Source organism: Moschus berezovskii, chromosome 21 (assembly GCF_049115385.1).
Source record: "Moschus berezovskii isolate FMDL1 chromosome 21, NW_MosBer_1.0, whole genome shotgun sequence".
Lineage (NCBI taxonomy): Eukaryota > Metazoa > Chordata > Mammalia > Artiodactyla > Moschidae > Moschus > Moschus berezovskii.
This window is the reverse complement of record NC_142480.1, coordinates 74,369,891-74,395,068: the sequence shown is the minus strand read 5'-3', so window position 1 is coordinate 74,395,068 and position 25,178 is coordinate 74,369,891. Positions and strand designations below refer to the sequence as shown.

The 25,178-nt window shown below is 49.4% G+C and overlaps 1 long non-coding RNA gene across 1 annotated transcript; it reads right to left on the bottom strand.

The window, feature by feature from the left end:
- Positions 1 to 2,544: 2,544 nt before the first annotated feature.
- LOC148774598 (uncharacterized) lies at positions 2,545 to 15,729 on the bottom strand. Its single transcript, XR_016035691.1, has 3 exons — positions 15,573 to 15,729; positions 15,281 to 15,443; positions 2,545 to 2,611 (listed from the first exon to the last, which is right to left on the bottom strand). It is a non-coding gene; the product is annotated as an uncharacterized LOC148774598 (long non-coding RNA).
- Between the last annotated feature and the right edge of the window lie 9,449 nt (positions 15,730 to 25,178).

The following is a 25,178-nucleotide window of genomic DNA, read 5'->3' as shown; positions in this document are numbered from 1 at the left end:
AAGGGAAAAGGTTGTCTGGGAATTGGCAATGCTGAGACATTGCTTGGGCAAGTAGTGAGCCAGTAGTGAGCCACGGTAACGGTATAATCTGAGATGCAGTGGGATTGCCTGGGAGAAGAGGAGATGATGGCAAAGAACTTGCAGTCATGATGAGGAGCCTTGTCCTTCACCAGGGTCATGTGCCTGTCATCCTCCTAATTGGCACCTCAATTTAGGAGCCAGGAACACTGCTTTTACATGCTAGTACCTTTAGGAAACTATCACACAGGCTGGTGCTGTCCATTCCCACCATCCTGAGAGATGGAAAGTTTTGGAAAAGAGGAAGTGAGAGTATTATGGATTATGGGGAATTTCCTGGAGAGGTCAGGGTTGAAGTGGACACTTAAATGAGGGTTCCTGGAAACAGAAAGTCTTCAAGGGGCCTTCTGGACCGTATCTGCCACAGTCCAGCTCTCATCCTGACCTCTGCAGACAAACTTCTCCCTCTACCGTGTTGCCTGTGGGGTATCGGTGTGATGTGCCCTACTCCTCAGTGGGGTCCAGAAATAGTCATCTGCTCAGAAGCCATCTGATGCCCCCAGAAGGCCATCCTACCCTTTAGCTAAGGCTTCCTGGGGACAGGGACCTCCCAGGTGAAGGTCTGTCCTCCCAAGCAGCCGCAGCCAGCTTCCCCAGCTCAGTCCAGCCAGCCTTTTCCAAGTCCTATCTGAGTCAATCCAGCTTGCCCTGCTTTGCACTAGGCTAGGAACCAAGATGACCTCTGATCTTGGGCATCCTTGTATGAAACCAAGACTCCAGTTGGAGGTTCTCTGCCCCTGGGATACCTGATTAAACTTGGTGCAACCTGAATGCCACAGCCTTGCAGAAATCCAGACTCCACACCCGAGATTTCCCTCTATTCCTTTGGCCCGTTTTCTCCCTCTCCAACTGCCCTCCCCAATCGGGAGTCCCACACAGGTCCAGCAGCAGGTCCTGTCGTACTGAATGTCCTCCTTGGCAAACCAGTTGCTCTCCCAGCTCAAGAAAGAAGGCAGGGCCAGTGCCTCCTTGGAAGGAGGAAGGCATAAAGTAAGAGACAGCTGGAGAACCTGGAAACGCTGCCCCTTCTACTCCAAGAGTTGCAGAAGAGTAGAAGGCGGGACCTCAGGGTGAACATCTATTTCTGTTTTATTGACTATGTCAAAGCCTTTGACTGTGTGGATCACAATAAACTGTGGAAAATTCTGAAAGAGATGGGAATACCAGACCACCTGACCTGCCTCTTGAGAAACCTGTATGCAGGTCAGGAAGCAACAGTTAGAACTGGACATGGAACAACAGACTGGTTCCAAATAGGAAAAGGAGTACGTCAAGGCTGTATATTGTCACCCTGCTTCTTTAACTTCTATGCAGAGTACATCATGAGAAACGCTGGGCTGGAGGAAGCACAAGCTGGAATCAAGATTGCTGGGAGAAATATCAATAACCTCAGATATGCAGATGACACCACCTTTATGGCAGAAAGCGAAGAGGCATTAAAAAGCCTCTTGATGAAAGTGAAAGAGGAGAGTGAAAAAGTTGACTTGAAGCTCAACATTCAGAAAACTAAGATCATGGCATCTGGTCCCATCACTTCGTGGGAAATAGATGAGAAAACGGTGGAAACAGTGTCAGACTTTATTATTTTGGGCTCCAAAATCACTGCAGATGCTGATTGCAGTCATGAAACTAAAAGATGCTTACTCCTTGGAAGGAAAGTTATGACAAACCTAGACAGCATATTAAAAAGCAGAGACATTACTTTGCCAACCAAGGTCTGTCTAGTCAAGGCTATGGTTTTTCCAGTGGTCATGTATGGATGTGAGAGTTGGGCTGTGAAGAAAGCTGATCGCCGAAGAATTGATGCTTTTGAACTGTGGTGTTGGAGAAGACTCTTGAGAGTCCCTTGGACTGCAAGGAGATCCAACCAGTCCATCCCAAAGACCAATCCTGGGTGTGCATTGGAAGGACTGATGCTGAAACTGAAACTCCAATACTTTGGCCACCTCATGCAAAGAGTTGACTCATTGGAAAAGACCCTGATGGTGGGAGGGATTGGGGGCAGGAGGAGAAGGGGATGACAGAGGATGAGATGGCTGGATGGCATCACCGACTCGATGGACATGAGTGAGTGAACTCCGGGAGTTGGTGATGGACAGGGAGGCCTGGTGTGCTGCAGTTCACGGGGTCACAAAGAGTCGGACAAGACTGAGCGACTGAACTGAACTGGGTGAACAAGTGGAGAGCAGTTTGTCATACAATTCTCCCTTCAGACCAGAGGTTGGGGAGAAACTTGAATTCAGAGAAGCTTGTGTGCAGCCTTAGTCATTGTGGTGCATCCATGCAATGGGACACACCACCCAGCAAACCACTGATAGATTCAGTATGAATGGATTTCACAGACATGGTTTGGAGCAAAACAGTCAGACTCATGAGGGTAAATACTTTTTCCCTTTTATGTGAAATCAAGAACAGTCAAAACCATCGTAGAAGAACTTCCCTGATGATTCAGTGGTTAAGACTTCACCTTCCAAGGCAGGGGGTGCAGGTCTGATCCCTGGTAGGGGGACCTAAGATCCCACATGTCTTGAGGCTAGAAAACCAAAACAGAGACAATGTTGTAACAAATTCAACAAAGACTTTTTAAAAATGATCCACTTCCAAAAAGTCTTAAAAAAAAAAAAAAAAAACAGTCATAGATATCAAATAGTGGTTACTTTTAGGGGATTCACTGCAGAAAAAAAAAAAAAAAAGAAAGAAAGAAATGTGAGGGAGGGAAGTCCCTGGTGGTCCAGTGGTTAGGACTCTGCACTTCCACTCCCAGTGGCCAGCGTTCAATCCCTGTTCAAGGAATTAAGATTCCACAAGCCTTTTGGCAAGGCGAAAAAAGAGAGTGAACAAGAGAGAAACTTCTGAGGAGCTGACAATGTTCTGTATCTGGGTCTGGGTGATGACTACACACACATATCCATGTGCCAAAATTCATCAAGCCGTAAGAGGCACACACTTAGCTCTATGCAAGCCACACCTCAATAATTCCTTTTAAGTTTTTTATTTCGTTTTTTGGCTGTGCCGGTTCTTTGTCACTGCTTGGACTTTTCTCTAGCTGTGATGAGCAGGGGCCACTCTCTCGTTGCAGAGCACGGGCTTCTCATTTCAGTGGCCTCTCTTGTTTTGGAGCACAGGCTACAGAACGCATGGACTTCAGTGGTTGTGGTTCCCAGGCCCTGGAGCACAGGCTCAGGAGTTAGGGTGCAGAGGCTTAGCGGCTCTGCAGCACGTGGGAACTTCCCGAACCAGGGACCGAAGCTGTGTCTCCTGTATTGGCAGGCAGATTCCCCACCACTGAGCCACCAGGGAAGCCCTTCAATAATTTTTTAAATAGGGAGCTGGGGGAACGGTAAAGCAGAGATAGCAGTTCTGTACTATGCTCTTGGGAACTGCGTATCTACCAGGCGAAGGGCAGCTGGTATTGCAGAGGGAGCTGACGTCACCAAACTGTCTGGCTCTACTCTAGGTGTAGCACATTCTAAACTGTAATCTACATGGCATTTTTAAATGGGAAACAGGGAATGGGGAGGAGATGGGGAAATGCTCCTGGCTGTAGAGGGGCATGACCCTCTTAAGGACTAACCCAGGCTACCAAATCCACACACATGCAAATGCAGGACACATTGCTCTAGGAGTGAACAGGGGGAAGGGAGCACTGTTGGAAAACAGACTGCCACATTTTACTCCCTGTCAGGATATTTAGGGATATTTTCCTATTTCTGTCCCCTCTTCCCTTCCCTGAGGGCTCCTGCAGCCCTTGCAGGGGAGAGTTGATGCAGGGCAGAGAGCAAAACTGGAGGTCTCTGGCTTGTGTTCTAAAAGCCGACGCCCTCTGCACAAAGAATAAAAGAAGATTCAAAGTGCATTTCCTTCATGTCTTCACCAGAATTATTAAAGAGGGAGGATTTCTTCCAGGACAAAAAAAAAGAGAGTTCTGCTGAGAGTCCAGGGTTAGTAGGTGCAAACTATTACCTTTAGAATAGATAAACAGGGACTTCCCTGGTGGTCCAGTGGTTAAGATTTCCACTGCAGGGAGCGAGTGTTCTGTCCCCAGTCAGGGAACTAAGATCCCACATGCCCTGTGGCACAGCCAAAAAGAATAGAATGGATAAACAACAAGGTCCTACTGGATAGCACAGGGAACTGTATCCAATCTCCTGGAATAAACCTTAAAGGAAAAGGGTATTTTTTAAATGTATGCATGTGTATAACAGAGTCACTTTGCTGTTCAGCAGAAATTAACACAATATTGTAAATCAACTGCACCTCAATTAAAAAAAAAGAAAGAAAGATAATGAAACACTCATTTAGAAGGAAAAAAAAAAAAAAAAGGTGGGGTTGGAATTCCCTGCTGACCCGGTGGTTAGGATTCTGGACCTTCATTGCTAGGGCCCCGGGTTTGACCTGATCAAGGAACTAGGATCCTGCATTTCGGCATGGCCAAGAAAAGAAAGAGAGGGAGTCTTGGTTTGGGCTGGAGGGAGGCAGGTACAACCTCGCATCCCAGCACCACTGCCGGGAAGCAGGTGTCAAGACAGATAAACAAGAGCATTGCTCAGCACCCGGCTTTACGAAGGTTAGGTCATAACCTGCTGCAGAAGCTGCCCGACAGCACGCTCTGAGGGGAAATGAAGCCCACAACAGGATGTACAGACATTTTCTAATTTTCCCTGTCATGTCTTCTTAGACACACCCGTCATTTAAAAGTGGACATTTAATTTCAAAATACATGGGGTTTTTTAAGTATCGTTGATATTAATTTTCCATTTTGACATTAATTTCTCATTTAAGCACTTTCTTCTCTGCAATCAGCCTCTGTGTTTCTTCAGTCTTTCATCTTTATTGAGGCTTTCAAAGGCTAAGTCAAAGATCTCTCTTGGTAAACATCACACTGTACTTGAAAACATGTGGGTTATTTTCAAATATCTTTTGATATTGATTTCTAACATAATTCTTCAGTGATAAGAGGACAGACTCCATGGTTTCTGTACCTGCAGACCATGAAATTTTTGCACCTTGTCTTATGTCCCTGTATATGTGCCAGTGTCTCCTGGCTTATAGACTACGGGGACTTGACTAGAATTTGTATTCTGATATTGTGTGAAAATTGTATAAATCTTAACTATGTGAATTGGTTCATAGTGCTTCTCAGGTCTACCATATCCTTCTACCTTTCTATCTTTTCATCCTATTAATTTTTGAGAGTTTGACATTGAAACTCCAACTTAAAAAGAAATCTTAATTTATCTACTTAAAAAATAATTGTAATATATAGTGGAACTATACGTAACCTTGTTCTGTATTTTCCAAGACTGCTGTAAATGCGTTATCAAAGTTTCATAATTTAAACTTAACAATAAATACAGAAACTGTAATGTATAGTGGAATTATATGTAACCTTGCTCTGTGTTTTCCAAGCCTCCTGTAAATGTGTTATCATACTTTCATAATTTATAAAGGAAAAAAGAGAAGACCACAACAAGATGAGACACTCTGGGCCTCAGAGAAGCAGACCCCTCAGTTGCTTATCTCAGGAAGAACTTGAATGACCCGGATTCTCACCTCTTCCCATGCACTGAACGTCACTGACACCTTTCACCTGAGACAGCTGTGCTCCGTGACTAGCGGTGCCCTTTCACCAAGGTGTTTGCTTGACTGCTCGTAACCCTCAGCCGATAGTCGCACACACCCTGGCTCCCCCCACACACTTCCTTAGAGCAACTCTGCAGAGCGACTGAGAGGCTGGCTCCCGGGCTGCAGTCCTCAGCCAGTCCCTGAAGGAAACCTGAAGCCACAGCTCACACACTGTGTCTTTTTCTTTAGGCCGACACAGGGGAGACCCCAAAGAAGAAGGGCTGTGAAGAACATTCAGACAGAAGGCCCAAGTCCTGGGGAAGGTCTCTGTGTCCTCAAGCGAACCCCAGACTATCGGAACACCACCACACCCCCCAGTCCACACTAACCCCAGGGAGGAAGGCTCAGCAGTAACTGGTGGTGACAGGTCACCAAATGGGGGCCCCAATGCCTGGAACACCCCCCAGAAAGGTGACATCAAAGCTTCTCACCAGGCCAGCAACAGGGCAGGATAAAAATACATTTCAGACCAGGTTATAGTGGTAAAGTTCTCTTTCCTATAAACCTGAGTCTATAACTTAGATTCCAGCCATAGCTCTAGGTGCTTCTGCATTACTTGGATCCATTTTAATGATCTGAATGTTTTCTGTGTTTGCGTTTTACTTGCATCATTTCCCCTCATTCTTGTTACCCTGTGTCTCCAGCATGGAGACCTACAAGGGAGGAGTCCACTGGAGGTGCTCCCACCCTGGCTTCCCTGAGACTTTCGTCTGCCCACAGATGCCCTTGCCCCTTCATCCTGAGGGTGGACCACAGTTGGATAGCTAGCTGTCTCCCTCCTGGGCTCACAGAGCAGCCTGAGGCTCCTGGCTGCATAACTGACAGGGTGCTTCCTCCACCTCCTTTCTTGCCTTACTACAAAGCAGAGTCCCTGCCAGGACCACCATCCCACCCTCACCCCCCAGGGGAGAGGAGGGGGAAGGGAAGGGCCCAAGCTCAGAAAACCCCCCACTGCCTAGCCAGCCCTGGCCTCGCTCGTTCTTGTCTGCTTATATCTCACAATGGCTGGGGAACTGTCCTCCCAATCCTGCCTGGGAGCCTGAAATAGAAATTCTGAGTCATGAGCATGCCTCCACTTCCCCTTTTCTAGCTGGAGTCCTCCTCAGTTCTTCCTAAGAAGCCTCCATTCTCAAACCCACTTGTGACCCACAACCCTGTCACAGCCCAGCTCCAAGAAGCAAGGGGTGGGGCAGTGGGAAATGAAAAGGAAAATCACACTCAGTGACCATTTTGTTCTGTGTCAGGTACCTTACAGTTCAGTTCAGTTGCTCAGTCATGTCCGACTCTTTGCGACCTCATGGACTGCAACACACCAGGCCTCCCTGTCCATCAGCAGCTCCCGAAGTTTACTCAAACTCATGTCCATCGAGTTGGTGAGGTCATCTAACCATCTCATCATCCTCTGTCGTCGCCTTCTCCTCCCACCTTCAGTCTTTCCCAGCATCAAGGTCTTTTCCAATGAGTCATTTCTTTGCATCAGGTAGCCAAAGTATTGGAGTTCCAGTTTCAGCATCAGTTCCTCCAATGAATATTCAGGACTGATTTCCTTTACGATTGACTGCTTTGATTTCCTTGCAGCCCAAGAGACTCTCAAGAGTCTTCTCCAACACCACAGTTCAAAATCATCAATTCTTCTGACGCCCAGCATCCTTTATGTCTCTTAATCCTAATATCTACCCTGCAGGGCAGGGATTTTAGCCATAGGGCATACGAGTAAACCAGGGAGAATTCAGAATTCAAGCAACTTGCTCCAACACACCCAGCTAGTCAGTGACCAAGCCAAAATTCAAATCTGTGTCTGTCTGATGCCAAGGCTCCCAGAGGGACCGATCAATGCCTGTCTCTATGGGCCATAGTCATAGCATCTACACGCCCAGCTCAATGTCCACGCCTACTAGCTGAGGAAGGTCCTGTGCCCCCACTTTTTCTCCATCTCCAAGGCCACAGCAGAGAAATCTTTCTGGTCCAGCTCATCCTTTTAATCCAGGCCCCACGACCACTGGCTGGCCCTCTACAGCAAGCCGCTGCCTCCCTGCCCCAGGGCCCACCCCCAGCAAGATGGGAATGCTGGGGAAGTCATCCTGAAGAGCCCTTGATCAATGATAGACCCACGCTGGTGGGCAAATCATTCAGCTTCTCCCTCCACACCATGTGCCAGAGTCCTCAAAGAGGACTTTGAGCCCAAAGTGCCCCATTATGATGGTTTGCTGTTGTTTAGTTGCTCAGTCATGTCCAACTCTGTGTGACCCCGTGGATGGTAGCCCGCCAGGCTCCTCTGTCCATGGGATTCTTCAGGAAAGAACACTGGAGTGGGTTGCCATTTCCTTCTCCAGGGGATCTTCCCAACTCAGGGATCGAACCTGCAGTCTCTTGCCTTGGCAGGCAGATTCTTTACCGCTGAGCTACCAGGGAAGCCCATTTACAATAGCAATCTGCTCAGTAAAGAAACCTGCAGGGGCATTCTTACTTTTTATGCTCCATTTCTTTGTGTGCCTCCTGGAAATTCCTGGAATCATCTCCCAGGGAAGCTGTTGTTGCTCAGTAGCCAAGTCACATCCAACTCTTCCAAACCTCATGGACTGCAGCACGCCAGGCTCAAAGAAGTGTGTGAGAATGAAAAGTCAAGGACGACGACTCCCAGGTTGTTGGCCTGAGCAGTAGAGTTTCATCATCTTAGCTTAAGCAGCTACTTATCTGGAGCACCTGCCTTATACATTCAGCTGGGCCCATGACATGGAGCATGCCGATCAACTATCCCAGCCCCAGCGTGTCCTGCACAGGATCAGCCCCATGTTACCAATAAGGAAACAGGCTTGATTAAGTTCACCCCTTTGCCCAGGGTCAAACAGCTAGTAAGTGGTGGAACTGGCTTTCAAGGAGCTGAGGGAAGTAGCAAGTTCACACTGCTTTGGCCTGGGCCCAAAACCTGGGATCTTGACGATCCCTAATTACCAGGAGCCAGATCCTCACTCCTAACAGGAAAGTTCCCCTTTCCTCACAATAGAGATTCTTTTTTCTTTTTTTATGATAAGCATTTGATGTTTATTCTAGGTGTGCTTTATGCCTTTTTTTTCTCTTCTCATTTTTAAGTCTTTTATTGGAGTATAGATGCTTTACAATGTTGAGTCATTTTCTGCTATACAGCAAAGTGCATCAGCTGGACACACATATCCCTTTCCTCGTAAACCTGCCTCCCAGCACCCCCATCTCACCCCTCCAGCTCATCAGCACTGAGGTGAGCTCCCTGTGCAATACAGCAGCTTCCCACTCGCTATCTATCGTACACATGGGAGTGTGCATATGCCGATCCGAATCTCTCAATTCGTCTCATCCTTCCCGTCCCCCTGTGTCCACATGTCTGTTCTACTATTGGGATTCTGAATGATGCTTCCACTCACCTTATCACTGGTGGAAAAATGGAGGCAAGAGAGAACGAAAAGAGAGAGAGAGACCAAAAGTACAAAGGGGAGGCGAGAATAAGCAAGACCATATCGGCTGGTCTGTACTGAGTGCTTCAGTTCAGTTCAGTCGCTCAGTCGTGTCCGACTCTGCAACCCCATGAATCACAGCATGCCAGGCCTCCCTGTCCATCACCAACTCCCAGAGTTCACACAAACTCATGTCCATCTGTGCTAAATCCTGTTCAATCCTTTATGTTATCTCAGAGAATCTTGCCAAAGCCATAGAGGAAGAATTGTTTAAATTATTCCCTATTTAACAGAAAGGGAGAAAGGACAAGTTCAACAGAACAGTAAAGAGAAAATCTACCCACCTGATGTCCTGGTGGCCTGGGTCTAGCCCCACTGCCCTGTGACTCAACCTCCATACTTTCCATTTCTTTTCTTTCTAATTTTTTAACAAAACCATTCCACATCCTACTCTCTGAGCCTTTTCTACCTGGTCCCTGGGAGGGAAATTAAGCCTCATAAAGAGGACTGAAGGCGACTTCCCTGGTAGTCCAATGGCTGAGACTCCACACTGCCAATGCAGGGGGCCCAGATTTAATCCCAAGTCAGAGAACTAGACCCCACACGCCACAGCAAAGATCGAAGATTCCATGTGCCCCAAATAAGACTTGGCCCAGTCACATAAATAAAAAGTTTTGTTGTTTTCTTTCTTTCTTTTTTTAAAAGAGACTGAAGCTACAAGTCACAGGACAGCTACATGACAGAAAAAGGAGGGTCCCTTGTGCTCTCAGCCGCACCAGCAGGGCTTTGCAGAGACAGATGCTCTGAGTATCTGCAGCACTGAGGCCGGAGAGCAGCCTGTGTGTCTGCAACCCAAGAGGGTGGTTTTGTGGCTGGAGAGTGTCGCTGATCTGCGACAGCGGGGTGATCCTTTACCGTGCATCATGCGGCAGTGTCAAAAACGGACATGTCACCACTTAGCTACACCCCCAAAGACGGATGTTCTCTTTGTTCTCGGGAACTGATCCCACACTGGATCCCATCCTCAAGGATGGACGATGGGAAACCCTCTCCAAGAGGGCCTGGGGATGCAAGGGGCACTGAAGTGGCCTGGAGGCCCTGGCTGGGGGTGAGGGGTGTGACTCTCACCCTGCGGGTTCCGGTTTCTGCCTGAGGAGGTGTCACCTCACCTTGCTCTGAGCTCCGGGGACTCGCGGTCTGCTCACTGGGCGTGGTGGCCAGAGCCCCTGGTCCCTCACTTGCAGCCTCTGCCCCACCCCGTTCTCCTCGACCTGAGTCTCAGCGTGTCCTCCCTCCTTTTTAAGCCACCCACCTGGCAGGTCCTGCTCTGGGGTCATCTGGAGCCTCACCAAAATATCCCCAAAACTGGTTCTCTCCGGCATCTCAGCGTCTGCAAGCTGTCAGGAAGCTCAGCCCATCCACATGCCCTCGTGAGAACCGAAGGCTGGGGCTGGGTCCTGCCACCTCTCCTCTCCAGTTCCCAGCTTCCACTGAATTCTTCCTTCCTTCACACGCAGGGCCCTCATCTCCCCAAAGTAACCCCTCTGTGAGTTATTGGGTGTTAACAGATGTTTACTGGAAATTTGGGCATAAGATAGGTTCTGAATGTAGCACAGAATAATTTGGGTGAGAACTTAAAATTAGGTATTAGGGTCTTCCCTGGCAGTCCAGTGGCTAGGACTCTGTGCTCCCAATACAGGGTGTCTGATCCTGGTTCAATCCCTGGTCAGGGAACTAGATTCCACATGCCACAACTAAGAGTTCATATGCTGCAACTAAGAGTTTCGTTGCAGCAACTACAGATCGCATATGCTGCAATAAAGATTGAAGAGCCTGCGTGCTGTAACTAAGACTCAGCCCAGCCAAATAAATAAATTTAAAAATAAATAAATAATAAAATGAGATATTAGCCGTAAAAACCCCTGCTTTAAAAATCCACTGGCCAGAGACTTCTCTGGTAGTCCACCGGTTAAGAATCTGCCTGCCAATGTAGGGAACACGTGTTTGATCCCTGGTTCCAGAAGACGTCACGTGCCACGGGCAACTAAACACCATGGGGCAACTAAGCTCCAACTACTGAAGCCCCGCACCTCAATGAAGAGTGGCCCCTGCTCACCTCAGCTAGAGAAAGCCCGGGTACAGCAAGAAAGACCCAACACAGCCAAACATAAATAAATAACTAGCTAGCTAGATAAATTTATTTTTAAAATCCACTGGCCATTTCCTGACAGAAAAATATTAATCTCTTCCTGGCCTGACTTTCTTCCCGAGACCTGGGACTCTTGGGCATCTCCCTTCTCCTCCCTCACGACTCCACACCAGCTCTCACACTGACCATGAAAAACTCTCAAACCTGTTTCTTTCTTTTGCAGAAAAATTAGCCCTCTCTAGACAACAGAGGAAGGGTGGGGTAAGGCAGGGAGTCTCCCCTTTTTAATCAGACATGCCCATTATGCACCTTTTCCCCAAACCCAACAGTAATTCCCTCCCTGAGAAGATTTTTGCCCTCATTTTAGACTAATCAGCTCAGCTTTAACCAGCTCTCCTGAGACAACATTTTTGTACTGCCTCACACATTTCTGTGAATCCTCACAGTGAAAAGTAGGCAGCATTATTATCCCCATTTCACAGACAAGGAAACTGAGGCTCTGAAAAGTTAAAGAACGCAGCCAATGAGTGAATCAACATCCAGGCAAGGACTCCAACCCAGGCGGGCCTTACTCGAAACTCTGTGCCCTCCACCACTGCCCCCGCCTTGAAGGCGTGGATGTTTCTGTAGCTGGAAGGACAACCCCATTTTAAAAACAATTTCCAAGTGGCAGGAAAGGCCAGTGTGCTGCAGAGTCACGTGTGGAGCCAGGAAATAAGAACCCCTGATGCCGGGATCATGCCAGCCTCCCAGAGCAGCTTCCAGCACTCCTGCTTCTTCCTGAGTCAGGCTCTTCCTTGACCAGAGTCACCACCATGAACACCAGGGCAAGTCCCGTCCTGCAAACAGTCACCTTGGGGCCGACCACACCATCTCCAGACGTCAGAGCTACAGAGAGGCGGCTGCAGACTTGAGGTTCTCTCAGACTACTTAATCACTGAGCATTCCTGGCAGGCAGGCACCATGCCCTTTCACCTCTACCCAGCAAGGGGCCAAGCTCAGGGGGCCCTCAATTCCAACCACCACTGTTTCTTCCCTCCCTCGTGAGAAGAGGCCACCCTGACTTCAGTGACCATGGGTGCAGCTGCAGCTATTCGCGGAGCAGCTGCTGTGTGCCAGGCACTGTACACAATGACCTCCTCTCGTCTTTCCAGTCCCAGGACTCAGTAGCAGTCAGCCCGTTTTACAGATGAGCAAACCATCTAGCAAGATCACGGCAGTTTCTTGAACTTTCACAGCTTTGGCAGCAGAAGCTGGAATTGCAAACTAAGCTTGTGCAGCTGCAAAGCCGGTGCAGTTTCCACTACACAACACCCTCTATTGGAGGGGATAGTAATCCGTCCCTCCTTTCCCAGGGTTCAGACATCATTCTTCTTCTAGGGGAAGGCACAGAAGGCTGTTTTTGGGGCCAACGCACGATTCCAAAAGCCAACGCAACTGATGGGACGAGGGATTGGGTGAAAGACTGCAGCAAGGATGAGCCTCTGGGTGAGTTGTCCCACCCCCGTGAGTCCTGGGTCCCTCATTGGACTTAGAGATCAAAGAGACTCTAAGACCGAGCCTGAAATGCCAAGGGACTCCTGGGCACTTCCTGCCAGATGACTGTTTATAAACTGACAGAAAATCCACATGATACTAAATTCTGAAGATACAAAAATAGCATCCCTCTGGTGGGGAGGAATAAGTTGGGAGTTTAGGATTGACATATACACACTATTACGTTTAAAATAGATAATCAACAAGGACAGGGAACTCCTCTCTATATTCTGTAATAACCTAAATGGGAAAAGATTTTGAAAAAGAACAGATACATGTATATGTTTAACTGAATCACTTTCTTGAACACATGAAACACAACATCGTTAATCAACTGTTGTCGTTCAGTCGCTAAGTCATGTCCTTCTCTTTGCGACTGCAGCACAGTAGGCTTCCCTGTCCTTCACTCTCTCCTGGAGCTTGCTCAAACTCATGTCCATTGATGCCATCCAACCATCTCATCCTCTGTCTTCCCCTTCTCCTCCTGCCTTCAATCTTTCCCAGCATCAGGGTCTTTTCCAATGAGTCAGTTCTTCGCATCAGGTGGCCAAAGGATTGGAGCTTCAGCTTCAGCGTCAGTCCTTCCAGTGAATACTCAGGGCTGCTTTTCGTTAGGATTGACTAGTTTGATTTCCTTGCAATCCAAGGGACTCTCAAGAGTCTTCTCCAACACCACAGTTCAAAAGCATCAATTCTTAGACATTCAGCCTTCTTTATGGTACAACTCTCAAATCCATAAATAACTACTGGAGAAACCATCGCTTTGACTATACAGACGTTTGTCAGCAAAATGGTACCCCAATATAAAATTAAAATTTTAGAAAAAAAATCAAGCAAGTTTGGTGAAGGAGTCATGTAAAAAAGGAAATTTTTTTTTTTTTACCAGAAACTGAAAATAAATACTATAATAAATTTGAATGGTTATACTGTTTAAAATGATACATGTTGGGGCTTCCCTGGTGCTCCAGTGGTTAATACTCCGTGTTTCCAATGCCAGGAGCCTGGGTTCAACCCCTGGTCAGGGAGTTAAGAGCCCACATGCTGTGCAGTGTGGCCAAAAAGTAAAACAATAATAATAATAATAACAAATTAAAAAAGAAGGACTCATGTCAATGTTTCAAAGTATACTTTTGTCCTAAATAAACTCACCTTTTTCTTTTGGGCTCTTTTCCCCTACCATGGATTGAACCCCGTACCCCTTGCATTAAGAGCTTGGAGTCTTTACCACTGGACTGCCAGGGAAGTCCCTAAACTCATGGTTTAAGTGTCTGAAATCTTAAAAGAAAAAAAGCACTGCCCCTCTTACCCATGCCCCCAGGCCTCCTTTGCATTGCCCTTTCTGATAGGAAGGGAAGGTAATTATTACTAGTTTCCCACGAGCCTCCAGAAGAGAATCTGTACATATACAAGCATGGATGAGTTTTCTTTTGTCACACACATGAAGCACACTTCAAAAGCTACTCTGTTTCTTGCCTCTTGTATCTTGGAGATCATTTCATAACTGCACATAAAGAACTACATCATTCTTTTTAGTAGCGGCCTAAAATTCAATTATATGGAAGCACCAGATTAATCAGCCCCTTGCATGCTCAGGCCCTTCAGTTGTTTTCAACTCTTTGCAACCCTGTGGACTGTAGCCCACCAGGCTCTTCTGTCCATGGAATTCTCCAGGCAAGAATACCGGAGTGGATTGCCATGCCCTCTTCCAGGGGTTCTTGTTGACCCAGGAATCGCACAAACATCGGCTGCAGCTCCTGCATGTCAATAGGCAGATTCTTTACCACTGAGTCATGGGGGAAGCCCCAGTCAGCCCCAGTCAGCCCCTTCCTGATGAGGCTGTCTGCAGCGTTCATTGTTACAGACCATGACTATTTTGTAAATATTAGTTTGTGCACGTGTGCATATGAATGTAAGATCAATTCCTAGAAGTAGAATTGCTAGTGCTTATTAAATACAGTATGCGCTTTGAAAATTTGAATGAATTTTGCCAAGCAACCCTCCAGAGAGGTGGCAGTGTGTGTAGACCACCAGCAATGAAAGGCAGCGCAGAGAGTGCTTTCCATATGAGGAATGACTGTTAGCTGCAAGAGATGAGCTGGGGGCCTGTGCCTGGACAGACATTCATCCTAGGACAAGTGACAAAGATTAAGCAACACCACCAACAGGCAAGCCACCCATTTTACAGATGACAAAACAGGCACTGGGAATTGACAAGCTTCACCCAGGGTCATGGCCTGGGTCCTGTAAGCATGGGGCAATTTCCAGACAATATCTGTTTCACCCTCTGATCTCAGCTCTGATCTCTTGTGCTGACTTAGCAAAAACTTGGAGAACCAGCTCCTTTCTACTGTGAACTGAAAGCTGAGCCACCCACGTATTTCAGGGCTTTCTGAGTCACTGTATTCACTTCTACAAGAAACCGGGATCTGCTCACACACACACACACACACACACACACACTCACCCAGGGACTGTTTCCAACCAGCATGGGGCCCACAGAGCCCTGACCATTCACAGATCCAAGGTGAGTAGCAGTGATTATCCTGGACATTCATCCGCCAGCCTAAAGAACCAAAAATCTCACCAGACCCTCTCCGTGGTGACCGCTAGGTGGAGGGCAGTGAGGACTGGAAAGAAGTGAGAGGGACACGTGAGCCAGGAGTGTTCTCATTAGCCATTCTGGAGACAGAAATAAGCATGGCAAAAATAGTTCTCTGTCTTTGTACTTGGAAAGTACCTCACACCCACTAACTCACCCCACTTCACAGAACTTCTCTGAGTTATACCGGGCTGCTGCTCCTGCTGCTAAGTCACTTCAGTCGTGTCCGACTCTGTGTGACCCCATAGACGGAAGCCCACTAGGCTCCCCCGTCCCTGGGATTCTCCAGGCAAGAACACTGCCGGGCAGGGATTCTTATATTCACAGTCCCCGTTTGAGAGCTGTTAAAAAGGAACTAGGACTTCCTTACTGCTAGAGAGGTAAAGAGACTAGAGGCAGAGCCTAGGATTCAGAGGTTAAATCCTGGCCACATCCTGTTGTGCACTTGTGGTGAGCAATCTCCTGCAATACACGTCCACAAAAACCATCCCTTGTCTGCCCGCATGCAAAGCGAGTCACTCTGTCCCTAGAAATGTTGTTAGAGGCCCTCCAGTGCGTGGCTAGACATGAATTCCTTTCTCTGGGTCCTCATCTTTGTTTCAGTTCCAGTAATACATCCTCTGTATGTAAATCCAAGAAGACTCTTGGGATATTTCTGAGGGATACTTTTGCTCTCTATCAAGTGCCTGGTATGGCCTCTGGAACACGAAAGTGAAAGTGAAGTCTCTCAGTCGTGTCTTACTCTTTGCGACCCCATGGACTGTAGCCTACCAGGCTCCTCAGTCCGTGGAAATTTCCAGGCAAGAGTACTGGAGCGGGTTGCCATTTCCTTTTCCAGGGGATCTTCCCAACCCAGGGATCGAACATGGGACTCCAGCATTGCAGGCAGACGCTTTACCGTCTGAGCTAGCGGTGCTGAATAAAAATGTGTTTCTTCAGGGACTTCCCTGGTGATCCGGTGTTTAAGACTCCACTCTTCCAATGAAGAGGGCACAGGTTCCATCCCTGGTCGGGGAACTAGGATCCTGCATGCCACACAGACCAAAAAAAAAAAAAAAAACACGGCTTTTTCAGTGTGTTTCTTCTGCTATATTTAAAATAGGTAACCAACAAGGACCTACTGCTCTAGCACAGGGAACTCTGCTCACTGTTTTGCAGCAGCCTGGATGGGAGGGGAGTTTGAGGGAGAAGGGATACATGTATATGTATGCCTAGTCCCTTCACCGTTCACCAGAAACTGTTACAACATTGTTAATCAGCTATCAGTTCAGTTCCGTTCAGTCGCTCAGTCGTGTCCGACTCTTTGTGACCCCACGAATCACAGCATGCCAGGCCTCCCTGTCCACCAACCCCCAGAGTTCACTCAAACTCATGTCCATCGAGTGGGTGATGCCATCCAGCCATCTCACTCTCTGTCGTCCCCGTCTCCTCCTGCCCCCAATCACTCCCCGCATCAGAGTCTTTTCCAGTGAGTCAACTCGTCGCAAGAGGTGGCCAAAGTATTGGAGTTTCAGCTTGAGCATCAGTCCTTCCAATGAACACCCAGAACTGATCTCCTTTCAGATGGAATAGCTGGATCTCCTTGCAGTCCAAGGGACTCTCAAGAGTCTTCTCCAGCACCATACCCCAATACAAAATAAAAGGTTTTGGCTTTTTTTTTTTTTTTAAGCGTGTTTCTGGGTTGGCTGAAAGTATAGATAGATAAATGGACAGATGGAGAGATTAATGGGTGGATGGTTGGTCGGCATATTGGTTTAATATGTTTCTGTGTTTGTTTTTTAACTTCCTTACACAGTATCCATTCTCCCTTCCAAATATCATCTTGATATCCTTTTGTGGACTTATTTCTCTTCCAGGCTCTACAGTCTCAGTGGTACTGCAAATCCCAGAGTTCTATCCTCTCCCACAGAAGAAGCAGGCAAATGACACCAGCTTGGCTGTTTACCCTCCCTCCCCTAGGACTATGAATCTTTAATAGATTGAGACGTGGATAGGAAACATGGTTGGGGTATATTTGTTTCAACAGTGGTACCCTGATGAGACCGTCCAGTAGCACTGCCGTCCAGATGCCCTGGTTTCTCACTTGCCCTTTTTCCAAGTCAGGTTCTCCAATGCTCTGTCCGCTCTGTGAACTACTCAGCATCGCCCCCAGTACAATACCCTCCTGCTTAAGTTGTTTTCTACATTAATAAACAAAGAATTCTATTTTTTATTATTTTATTTCTATTTGGCTGTGCTGGATTTTCATTGCCGTGAGGGCTTTTTTTCTCTAGTTGCACAGGCGGGAGCTGCCCTCAAGGTGCAGTGCACAGGCTTCTCATTGCGGTGGCTTCCCTTGTTGTGGAACACAGGCCCTAGGGCGTGCGGGCTTCAATAGTTGTGGCACGTGGGCTCAGTAGTTGTGGCTCCTGGGCTGTAGGGCACAGGCTCAGTAGTTGTGGCGCAAAGGCTTAGTAGTCACACAGCATGTGGGATCTTCCTGGACCAGGGATCGAACCCGTGTTTCCTGCATTGGCAGGTGGATTCTTAACCACTGAGCCACCAGGGAAGCCCCGAAGAATTTTATATGTCACAGACGTAGAAATGAATGGAAAGGGGGGGGGGGCGGCAGGGGGTGGAGAAAGGGAAGGAGTGACGGAGGGAGTGAGGTGAAAGGACCGACCAGTACTGCCCACACAAGGACTTCATGAGCTAGGGAGTAAGGTGAGTCCCGGGCCTTGGTGAGTCCCTTCCCTTGGACGGGAAGGAAGGAGAGATGATAAGATAACCCCTCAGCCTTAGCTGCAGGAGAAGTGATGTGAATCGATTTTAGGGGCAATAGCACACGTACCCCCAACTCTCCTCCGGAATACCACAAATCCTCTAGTTTTGTATCTTTCAACCGAGAACAGCCTCAGGAACAATACTGTCAAACCTCCACTTCCTAGATGAGGAAATGGAGGGCCTCAAAGGGCAGAGGTCTGCCGCCATCTCACAAAGAGGACTGGAGCTGAACTGGGGCCAGAGCCCAGATCTAAATCCCTGTCCCCCCTCTCTTGTCACTGCCCAGAGCTGCCTCTGTCCAGAGTGACTAAGGTGCAGAATTTCCAAATCCCATTTTGAGAAAATTCCCCATGGGGGTTTCCTCACAAATGCCTCAGGAGGTCCTAAGGTCCTTCTCTCTGTGGCCTGAACACTCTGCGGCCAGGGGTGAGTTGGGGGCAGGTTGGAAAGGAAACAGGAGACTGCAGACCCCCAGCCCCAGGCATGGCTGCAACAGGCAAGAAGTCAAGGGGTGTCTCAGAACCAGCTCTTAAAAGGGGGCAGAATCCAGACTGCAGTCACAGAGCCCTGTGAGATTCTGAAACTTGTGTTACTTCCTTTGTCAGTCTGTCTGTGAAACTTTGAAGAAGGGGTCTGTGTGCTGGCCTGCAGGGCCAGCCAGCAAAGGGAAAGTGGGGACCAGGTCTCACCCAGTGGCCAGGCTCAGAGGACGAGAAATCCAGGGCCTGAGTCTCTGAAATCTGCCACACAGAAGGCAGGAAAGTTCAAGGCAGGCCTGAGTCATTACCGATTTTTGTGTGCTTTCTGCCTAATAACGAAATAATGCCTGAAAGATCTAGCAATGCCTAAAATATCCAGCGCAGTGCTGAACAGCTAGTGGAAAATCACCGTCAATTTCCCTCACCTGCCCCCATGTCTCCTGACACTGAGTTGAGCTGAATACCTCTCCTGGGCGGGGGTAGGGTGGGGGGCCGGGTATCATAAGGGAGGAAACTCTGGGGCCTGACATTTGGGAGGACAGAGAGAAGGCATTGCTTTCTTTGTGTGCTGGTGCCAGGACTGGGGATGGGCGGTCAACTGGTCACCTTCTTTCATCCTCTGGGGTGTCCCAGGAGCTAGGAGTTTCTGGCCTGTTCCTGGAACGGAAACCGAAGTGTGGACGAGTTAATAATTCGACCAAAGATATACAGAGAGTAAATGATCTGTTTGATTTCAGCCCCAAGTTTGTCCCCGCCTTCGCCAGGCTTTCTCCTAGGGTCTAGGGACAGCGGAAGGGGGCTCAGAAAGTGCTCACAGAGAAAGGGGAAGCCTCTGACAAACACGCAAAGTAAAACAAAGAACAGACTCCCAAGTGTCAGGAGGAGGAGGCCCTGAAATTGCCCCATCCCCCATCCCCAGCAATTTTGGAAGAACCGATCCTTCTGTCCGGGCCTTGATGCCCCACCTCCAGGGCGCCTTGTGGTGGGCTCCTCCAGTACCCCCCAAACCTAGCCCGAAGCGAAAGGGATGAGCACACGAGCAAACACACCGCCTGTGGTCTCCAGCTGCAGTAAACAAGCAGGGTGCACACAGCCCCTGTCCTGTGTGGTGAAGGTGCCAGCAGAGGGGAAGCTGAAAGGCTGCAGCCCTTCGACCCTGCTGTGGTTGAACCCGGAGAACGGGTGTCATGGTCGGTGCCCTGACAGTGAAATGTAGCAGGAGATGGAAAAGGGAAGGGTGGCCCAGAATAGGAAGACAGGATGAGCAAACCGCAGCTGGGCCAACAGGCGATACCATGCAGGGCCCCCTGGGGCTCCTGAGTACAAGGCATTCTGTGTCCCCCGTTTCTTTGATTAACGGCCTTCATTCAGCCTCCATGACCTTCCCTGAGTTCCATTGGGCAGATTCAGGCAGTTGTTAATTAAGGAAAGGAGGGGATGAGAGACCAGGGAGAAACAGTGGCAGCTGCTCACGTGGAGTAGCTGTCCCCATGTCGGTGTTTTTGTCATCGACTGTGCCGTTCCTGCTCTAGTGTGACTGCCCGCCCCCGGGTGGGTAGGATTCACAGATGGCAGCCGCCAGGCTCGCTCTCCCCGGCTCATCCTCCCTCTAGGAGGTTCCCCAGACCCTCAGTAGGAGTGGGCTCTGCTGCGGGTGTGAGTGTGTCTGTGTCCTCGTGCCTCGTGTGACATTGCACGGTTAGCCGCACTGTGTTTGCACGCTTCCTCCCGCGCTCGTGGGATCAGGCAGCGTGGCAGGAATGCAGAGTCTGGATTCCGCTGCAGTCAGGACTTGCTCCTGCTGAGCTTCGGGGTGAGTACTGGCAAGCCTGGTCCCGCGGGGGCATGGAGGTCACACCCTGGGAGTGGAGGGTCAGCGGGTCTCTGGAGGTCGGCCTGGGAGAGCCCTCAGCAGCAGAGAATGTGACCTTGGCGCCCGGGTGGCGCCGGACTGGTCAGAGCACGGCCCAAGGCTCCCACGCGTCCGTGCGCACGGGTGTCCCTCCCACAGAGGCAGTGCTGCCGGCCATGCCCTGCGTGCACAGTCTTGGAGGGAGCAGGGCCCAGGGCGCCAGGGTTCTCGAGGCTGCCCTGCCCTGGGCCTCTCTGTGCGGAGGCCAGCATTTCTCACGGAGGTGCACCAGCATCTGGGGCTCGGCCGCCGCTGAGGGGCCACCCTCCCTTGCAGGTGCTGCTCTGGGCGGTCCTCTGGTGGGGCCGGCCCGGGGGCCCAGCCCTGCTCCAGCCGCTCTGAGGGCAGGAGGCTGTCTGCTCTGTCCTGTTCCCCTCTCAGCTAGAAAGCTGGATTGGGTTTTGGGGATTGTTACCAGCAGCTTTTAGCTATACGTCAGAATAAAGTCCGCCACAGAGTTCTCTCCTTCATCTGCTTGGTCCTCCGTGTTTCTCTGAATTCTCAAAGCCCCTGAAGCCCTGAATGGGGTTCGGGGGGGGGTGTGTCTGGAGGGGCAGGGGCTCGGGCACCAGCCGCCATCCCAGGACTGACTCGTCTGTGTGTTTCCAGTTTACCCACACTACTTCTACAGGTGATTAGACAGCGTCCAGGATACGACATAGACTACATTTTCAACTCGATGCAATCTTTAATCTGTTGATACTTGTTATATGGACCCGAAGATATTTTATGACAGGGTTTTTAATTAGTGAAAAGCTCATGGATACCATAGAGAAAATATTTTAGAATTCCATGTTTCTTATGTTTATGTAAACTTATGACTTCATTTATATAATTACTTACTTTTTATTGTATATTCAGGCTATAAATATCCTTTCAGAGCAATTCGTGTTATGATACCTGATTTTAGTCTTTCAAATGAATGTACTGTAGTGCTTGTCTGTGTCAATCCTATGAACAAATATAGGGCTTTTGTAAATGATGCATTTATTGTAATTATTCTTGTTTAACTTTTACATGTTAAACCATGAGAGAAGGGCTTTTCCTGCGATTGTAAAATCACGACACAGTGTGCATTACCCTTCCAGACTGTAACCGAGCTCTCGAACAATCACTCTGAAATCAGCAAACTTAATTCCAACCAATGGTTGTTGGATTTTAACGACTGACCTAAACCGTACTTTTTCTGGCAAGAAATGCTTTTTGTCTGCAGCGTGAAGCGATTTAAAAGTACTGGGTGTTAAATGTGAGCTTCTGATGAAATTTGGGCTGAAAGGATGACTAGAAGCCGGCTATGAAAATCTCTCCGGTAACCTAGTCTCTGGACTCGGATCCCTCCTCTCCGGTGAGACTCATCGGGGACCAATTGCGATGCCCTGTGCCCGCTGCGGAGCCATCCAGCTGGACAGCGAAGGTGCCACTTCCCAGACAGACAGCGTAGTGCAGCTCTGACAAAGGCCTTATTTGTATGTAAATCACCTTTTTACATCTGTTTCTAAACATGTTTAAAGAATGGACCTAGGCGTACATTTTTAGATTGCAATGACATAGCCATTCTGGATTGTATAAGTACAAATGTAACTTTTACTTTTTCAGTGGCACATTAAAAAAGCCAGCAAGAGATGCGTTCAGATCATGGTGCGATATTTATTATGCAGCTGGATCTCGGTAGACAGAGACAGCATGTCTCTTTACATGTAGGTTCCACCTTTAATTTACTTGTACAATTCATTCTTACCGTTGTTTTCCTATTACTCTTTTGTGAACTTCCTGAATATGTGACAAAGTACGCACAGTCTACTTCTGAACTTTTTTTATTGCAGTATTATTTATTGTTTTCTTTCAACAAAGTATTGAAGCAAAATTTCCCACTGCCAATCAAGAGTGCCGAGGGTAAGCTGTCCTCTCCCTGAGAACAGACCAGAGCTGGTAATGGGAGCCCGTGTCATCACACGGACATTCTGTTAGGAGAAGCCAATGGATACAGTGGAAAGGCCAGAAGGCGAAGACATAGGTGTCCGCAAAGGACGACCGACGGGGTGTTCGTGCCCTTGGCTCCGGAGCCAAGGGGTTCCATCACTTCAGCATCTGCGGGGACAGGGCCCCACTGCTGCTGAGGCGTGGGCAGCGGGCCAAGGGTGGGAACAAAGTGCAGGTGTCAAGGCGCACTGTGGGTCCCAGGGGGTTGGCCGAGGGCAACCCTGACGTGGACCCGAATGATGCACTAGGGAGTGTGTGTGTGCACGCTTGTGTGTGGGAGCTTTTTATGTTATCTCAGTCAACAATCTTTACTATTCATGTATCCATAGAAACAAGAATGCAGCAAGGGGAGGTGGGGGGTGATTCAAGAGGGAGGGGACACACGTACACCTATGGCTAACTCATGCTGATGTACGGCAGAAATCAAACCGATAGTGCACAGCAACTATGCTTCAGAAAAAGAGAACATAGAAGGGCGGCTAGGAATGTATGAGAAAAAGATTTCTCACAGAGGTTTATACTCAACTCTGTGAACATCTGGGAGCAGGCTGCACCCCATCATCAGACCTGCCCCCTAGCATCAGGCCCACCCCCAGTGTCAGGCCCTAGTCCAGCATCAGATCTCCCCCCAGCATCAGGCCCTAGTCCAGCATCAGGCCTTCCCCCAGCATCAGGCCCTCCCCACGCATCAGACCCTAATCCAGCATCAGAGGGTCCCCCCAGCATCAGACGTTTGCCCCTAGCATCAGGCCCACTCCAGCATCAGACCCTCCCTCAACATCAGGGCCTAGTCCCGCTTCAGACACGACCCAGCATCAGGCCCTACTTCAGCATCAGACCCTAGGCCAGCAACAGAGGTTCCCCCCGCTTCAGGCCCTAGTCCACTATCAGGCTCTCCCCCCCACCATTAAGCCCTCCCCCGGGATCAGACCTTTCCCAAGCATCAGACCCTCCCCCAGGGTCAGACCCTAATCCAGTATCAGGTCCTCTCCCAGCATCAGACCCTAGTCCAGCATCAGGCCGTTCCCCAGCATCAGGCCCTAGTCCAGCATCATGCCCTCCCCCAGCATGAGACCCTGGTCCAGCATCTGGCCCCCCTCACCCTCAGACCCTCCCCAGGCATTAGACCCTTCCCAGTATCAGGCCCTCCACCTCCAGTATGAGGTGTGGCATCCCCAGTTTTCTGACACTCCTTAGCACACTCAGGCAGCCCCAGTGCAGAAGGACAACAGCTCTTGCAGGAGGTGCATTTTTAGGAATCACCTGCAGAGCAGCAGCAGCTGGGGTTCCTTTCAGGTCAAGGAGAGGCAAAGAAGAGGCACTTGCGCAGAAGGCAGTGGTGGCTGAGGGCACGTTCCCCAGCTCTGCTTCCTCCCCGTGGGGGCTTTGCTTTCCTGCTCTCTCACAGGCCCCAGGGCGGAGTCCGTCCAGATTCACGGTCTCCTTGATGTCTCAAGCCCAAGTCCTGAGTTGCGTCCCAGTCCTGCGTGGCAGAGGGCTGGGAACACCCAAGATCAAGGGCTGAAAAGATCCCGGGGGACAGCCGGGCCCCAGAGGGTGGCAGGGCAGGGGATGAGCGTGGCCGCCCACAGAGGGCCCCGCAGCAGCACTGGAAGGAGAGCAGTGATGTCTTAGCTCAGTCGGGGATGCTGCCCAGTCTAGCACTCAGAGATGTTACCGCCAGCAGCTCTGGGGACGCAGGAAGCCCGGTGAGTGACACTACTCCACTCGGGCCGTGTAGGTGGGCACTGCTGACCATGGCCTCGGTTTCCGTTCCGGTTCTACTGTCCCTCGAGGGCTGACGGGCTCCTCTTCCGAATGGCACGGGTATTTTCTTTATGTGGGTGAGTGCATCCTAGCTTGTTTCCATCAGCACTGCTGTCGCTCATCCTGCGTTTCCCACTTTACAACCTGTGCTTGCTGCTCTTTTGGTTTAACTTAGGAGCAGCCCTTATTTTCTGCATTTCCTAGTTGTCAGCACTCACTGGGGCTTTCCAGGTGGCACTCGTGGTAAAGATCCTACCTGCCAATGCAAGAGATAACGAGAGACGTGGGTTCGATCCCTGGGTCAAGAAGATGCCCTGGAGGAGGGCATGACAACCCACTCCAGTATTCTTCCCTGGAGAATCCCCTGGACAGAGGAGCTACTGGGCTACAGTTCCTGGGCTTGCAGAGGGTCGGACACGACTGAAGCAGTTCAGCACACACTCAGGTTTTAGTTCAGTCGCTCAGTTGTGCCCGACTCTTTGCCGCTCCGTGGACGGCAGCACTCCAGGCTTTCCTGTCCTTTTCACTATTTCCTGGAGTTTGCTAAAACTCCCGTCCATTGAATCAGTGATGCCATAGAACCATCTCATTCCTGCTGCATCCACCGGAGAGGTGGCTGGGGTTCGGCAAAGTGCCCGGTCCCGCTGCGTGGGTGTGAACCTGCCTCACCACTCCCTAACCGCGGGGCCATGTCTCCTCTGTAAATCGGGAGGTGGCAGCCCCTGCTTGGTGAGGGGCATGTGCAGCATTTGGTACACAGTCAATGCAGCATCCCTCGCAGTGCTGTATTTCTGAATAACAGGGAGAGATGAAATAACCTGCTCCTTTTCCCCTCTTGTCCCTAAATTGTGCTCCAGACCAC